Below are 4,665 nucleotides of genomic sequence, written 5' to 3' on the forward strand. Positions count from 1 at the left end.
TTATCTCCCCCCCCCCCCCCTCCCCCAACCCTCTATTACTCCGCTGCGTTCTTCAATCGCGTGCGAGCGACACGATATAGCGTTTCTAAAATAGTCCTACGATTACGCCAATGTAATAAGATACGTATCGCGATATAAACGAGTATCGAAAGCTTCAAACGAGTTTCGACCCGGAAATAGCAAGACGCCATATGTCACATCCAATCATAACGGATGCTCTCGATCTCGGATCGTGCGATCATCGGTATACCTATCTTCTTTCGCAAAGATTCTTTTCTCTCTCTTTCTCTCTCCTTAATATTACTGCTCTTTCGAATGAGATTTTACGGCGCTCTGATTACAACAGAGCTTTCGACAGTAAAACTCTCCAATCAACATGGAATCAAGTATGACTTTTGAGAAATGTTTATTTCAAGAGAGCTCTACTTATCTGAATGCGATTCTCGATATCAAAACGCTACGATAGCAACGGAATGAAGACTTTTCAATAACTGTTCAATCGAGAGTTTTGCTTTCGAGATCGCGGGCTTTCGATGTTAGAACTTTCATTCGGTCAAAATAAATTTCAAGTGGTATTTATACTTGAGAACTTTAACAGCAACACACTGTCGATTATAAGGATTTAATCTAAACTTGGAAGAGACGTTACATAAGACTCTCGTGTTTGCAAACTGTATTATCTAAAATCGCAAAATAAAAAAAATAAAAATTATAAAAATCTTAAAAAATATATTTTTAAGAAAGAAAAGAAATTGACGATTTTGGCAATAACGCAGTTTTAAAAGAATTTTTTTTCTTATGTAAATAAAATAAAGCTAGGAAATATAGTTCTCATTTTCTTCTGATGATCAGCTGGCTTAATGACGAGACAATAAACTTGATATTTCTTGCGTTTATCAAACTAATATACATATATAACATTTAAGATAATGAAACTTTTATAATTGCATATTGTTCGTGAGCTTATAGTTTTTGAATAAAGATGTTGAATTCATTTTATTTATAAATTATAAACAATATAATGCTAAAATAAAATTCTAGATAAAAAATTAATAAAAGTTGATAAGTAAAAAATAGCGACGACAAACTTATCTAAAAGTTTATGTCGTGTATAAATTTTACAAACTGCATTAATTTGGGAGCAATTCAATCAAAAAATGATAAGTAAAATAATCAATAAAAAATTTCATCGGTCACAAGTACCACAATCAGACATTGATATCTAACGATTCGTTTCCCATGTGAGCGTAATAATCAATATAAATATTTGATAGATCAGTAAAAATCCCCGTCTAACGCAAGTTTCTTCAAACTGGTGCGAGAAAAAGAATGTATGAGAGAAACAAAGAGTGTAAAAAAGAGAGAAAGAACGATACTAATTATATTTTCATATTTCTATCATAGCGCTTATGTTTCGTAGCGACAAATTTTTTTCAATTATTGTGAAAGCTTTACTTAGCCATTTCAGTTACTATCGTTGCATTTGCTTTCGCAGTAATTATATTTAATGTTGCAACGTTATTGATGAACGTCGTAATGGTGAATGGTACAAATTAGCCATTCTAATGCCATCTTTTTTCGAATCTTTATTCTGTTTTCGAACAAAGTTTCACAAAGTCCAAAACGGGAAAAAAATGATAAAATCAATCGCATCGATCGCCACGCATCGCTCGCGTTACGTTAGTGTTGTATTCGCTTCCTAAATAAATCGAGCATTCCCGTGGGCACACGGTTTTGGAGTTTTATGGCAATCAAAATTGCGTCTCGTTACGCGTCGCGGTTCTCTCGTTTTCGGTACTCGCCGACAGCTCTCTCGCAGGGACACCGTACGCGTCTAAATCCCCTTTAAAATCCATTTTCGTTCCCGCGTTTTTCAATCGATTTGTCCTCCCTGATCGCTCCGATTACAACTAATTGCTCTCAAACATGCCGAGCAAACTTTTTTCACATGAAGAAAAGACGAGGAGAAAGTTAATCCTTTCACTATCCTACCGAGTTTCAAAATACAAACCGTAACAAAGTTTCTGTATTGCAGATCATTCATAGTTTCAAACTAATGATGATGTTAAAAATATGTTTGGCTGAAACGGTTTTAAAGCAACGGTTTTAAGCACAAAAAAATGAATATGATAAATGCTATTTTAGAAGAACTATTATATACTTTTTTATCATTGAATATTTACGTTATATCACTAAAATATCGCGTCTGAATTTGTCACCTGCAAATATTTCTTTTTCTTTTTTTTTTTTTTTTTAGGTTTTATGTCAATTTTCAATAGCATAACTTCTTTTGCGGAATTATTACATGACGAAACGTATGGCGGTGTCGATCAGAAAACGGGAATGTTATTTCGCGACTCTTGTTATCGTTGAATTCGCTCAAGTCTCGAGATTGATCGAAAGAGATTTTTCTCGAGTTGGAGGAGAGTTTATAGAGACCCATTCTCCTCGGAGACGTCGCACTCTGCGAGTTGACGACAGGAAGATACGGATAATGTTGTGATAGATAAGGAGAAATGCAATGACGAGAGAGACGGCGATGTTTTCCGGGCGATGCTTATAAAACGGATTATATTACGAGTAAAAGACGAGAGCGTAAAGAAAATAAGAAAGTCGGATTGGGAAACTTTAACGCATCACCGGAAATTAATTTATGGTCGAGGTTCAGCAATCTCAATGGAGTAGCGTTGCTCGTTTTTTATTATAGCATTTCGAATATTACCTATTCAGAGTTCAGAGCAGATTTCATCATTATTGTCAGATTTATAATATTTCTGCCGAACGCGTTCGTGTTTTCTAACAGTCGGTGATCATTGATACATTTCAATGCGATTTCAGATGCACTCCACATTTGTATGTGAATCGTCTTTTTACATTAAATCCGCGAGTCACGCGATTCTCCGCGGATCACGCAAACGCCGATCTGGCACTCTGTACACCTCGTAACGTAAGAACTATCTCATTAATCCGTTCGCGAGCGAATCATTCCGTCGCGCGGAATAACGAGCGAAACATACCATCGATAATGGATTAGTTCGCCGCGACGGTATTCGACAAATTATCGGTCGGTATTTTGCCACGATACAGTTAAACTCGCCGATCGGGACGAAGTTTTACCTCTCGTAGAAGCAGGAAAGAGGGCGGATGAAAGAAAATAAAATCACCCGATGCCTCATTAACTTAGCATTCCCTTTCCCTCCCCCGCTACATTACACCACCGATACTCGGGAGCAGTGTTTCCTTCACGGCTCTTTTTCCAGCAACGCGCTCGCGCGATGGTTGCCTTGCTGGCCGCGGCAAAAAGACACGAGAGATTGGCGTAACGAATGCGCGAAACGCGAATGACGCAACACTATGCCACAGTAACTTTTTTTTTTCTGGGTGGAGAAAACACGCTCGAATTCTCGTACACGTTTCCGCTCGTCTATTTTATCTTGGTTGTTTTTTTCCACGTGAGTGCAAAATATTATTCTAGGTTTAATCGAAATAAATACTTAAGAAAAACTTGATTAACACTCGAAGAAATTAAGTCAATATTTATTAGGTTGAGGGGTTGTACCGCTTGGTTTTTAAATTATATTCGTTCTTTCCAAATATCACGAGATATATTTTCTCTTCTCTGTGTCCCATTTTTTTTCTCAAAAAATTAATTTAATTATATTTTATTTTGTCTCATTGATCAATTTGTCTAAAATATTAAGTGATAATCCGATCGATAATTTTATTTATTGATCTATAAAACTATTTTAAAAATCGCTGGTTTATTATATTATTCTTGGCTCATTGGATATATCTGACAATTAAGTCTCTCGCTCCTCTGCAGCTCCTTATTTAACCGGAATACAAGAATAGTCTGGATGAAACATATCCATCGAGCGACAGCCGACAGAATTGGGCCATGCGGAGGAAGAATACGATAAATATTTGAAGTTAACTAATAATAACGCTCTGCGGGTCGTCTTAAATGGAGAGGGACATCCAAAGACGCCGACGAGTCATCCGCAGGCAGCATGCGAGACGCATTTACGTAACGCCTTAATGCCTTGCATTAAGCGGGCCGCTCATGGAGCCAAGACGCCGCTGTTGTCGTCCAGGAAGTTGTTGTAAAGCCGCGTCCACGTCGCCGCTGCCGCCGCAACATTTCTGAATATCAGCGGCGTGCAAGAATGTTGCCGCACGTTGCAGTTGCAAATGATAGGTGTGTAGGCGCTAACGACCAATTATTCCGTTTCTCTCTCTTTCTCGGGGTAGCGCAATACATGCGTGCGAAACACGAGATATTGCCGTGAGAGATCTTCGAACGGGCACTCGAACGCAACTGCAAGAATGCAGAAGAATTGAAGGGTACGTGAATCGAATAAATCCGCTTTTCAAATGTTACAGAAGAGCCAGATGCTTCTCACAGGATCGGATCGGATCCGAGAGTTTTATTTGTCTTATATGCATATCATATGCAATGTTATTTCAGGCTGAAAATCAAATAGAGCCACATTCAGTGTTAAGTATGAATGAGATATGAATACGCGCGCGTCTATCACATTCAATAAAATAATATTATACCAAAGCAAATTCTCGAAAAAGCTCATTTCTTTATTTTAAGACAATGAACCTTAGCTGAGAGAAAGAGAGATTCTCGCACTAGTCTTTTTGAATAAAATTAAAAAA

The 4,665-nt window shown here is 37.5% G+C and overlaps 1 protein-coding gene across 1 annotated transcript in view; it reads right to left on the minus strand.

The window, feature by feature from the left end:
* LOC115236842 overlaps positions 1 to 4,665 on the minus strand; it is a 336,098-nt gene that overhangs the window by 110,062 nt on the left and 221,371 nt on the right. The window lies entirely within an intron of this gene.

Source organism: Formica exsecta, unplaced genomic scaffold (assembly GCF_003651465.1).
Source record: "Formica exsecta isolate Colony F162 unplaced genomic scaffold, ASM365146v1 scaffold26, whole genome shotgun sequence".
In the NCBI taxonomy this organism is placed as follows: domain Eukaryota; kingdom Metazoa; phylum Arthropoda; class Insecta; order Hymenoptera; family Formicidae; genus Formica; species Formica exsecta.